This window comes from Mandrillus leucophaeus, unplaced genomic scaffold (assembly GCF_000951045.1).
Source record: "Mandrillus leucophaeus isolate KB7577 unplaced genomic scaffold, Mleu.le_1.0 Scaffold717, whole genome shotgun sequence".
Taxonomy (NCBI): domain Eukaryota; kingdom Metazoa; phylum Chordata; class Mammalia; order Primates; family Cercopithecidae; genus Mandrillus; species Mandrillus leucophaeus.
This window is the reverse complement of record NW_012107775.1, coordinates 246154-246921: the sequence shown is the minus strand read 5'-3', so window position 1 is coordinate 246921 and position 768 is coordinate 246154.

Sequence of the window (768 nt, the reverse complement as noted above, 5' to 3'; positions counted from 1 at the left end):
TTTTTTTTTTTTTTTTTCCTTCCTTGTAGTGTGTTAGTGAGTGCTCCGAGACAATGAAAAAAAAAATGAATTACAGATAATAAAAATAGTGCATCTCTAGAACAAGCGGTAAAATCAAGGCTTTTATTTCTTCAGGTGTCAACTCTGTTCCTTCCCCAGGTCCTACCCTGCCCAGGTTTCTGTGTCACCTCTGTGATTCCAAATCAGCGATCAGGCGGGCAGCGGTCTGGGCAGTCACCCACAGGGAGTACACTTGCTGCTGCACGCTCGGACTTTCAGTCTTGCTCAAAGCAGAGAATCTCCAAGAGCTCTGAGGCTACAGATTGATTCGGGTGGGGCGAAGTGTTATTATTGTGGGATTGTCTCTGCAGAGTTGGCCTGGAGAGTGAGCGGTGGAGGGAGTGGAGCAAGGCATCGTCAAGAGTCCCCAGGAGTCCAGGGGCGCCCCCCAGACGGGTACGCTGGAGGGCCTGGGCACGGGGGACAAGAGAGAATACATGCCCGCTGGCTGGGAGCAGGGAGGCGGTGTGGCGGGGCAGGGGGCAACGTGCCAGTTTTCTCTCTGATTAATAATGCTCACGCTGCTGCGCGTGGCTCATGCGCTTTGTCTCCAGCCTTAGGGCTGGCGGAGAACGGCCCAGGGAATGAGTGGTACCGCGGGCGCCCGGCGCACCCAGCAGGTGCCATCACTCTGGATGGGCCAGTTCTGGATGCTCCCAGTGGCACAGACGCGGCGACATCGGCAGGCGCCCGGCTGCGGCCACCTCC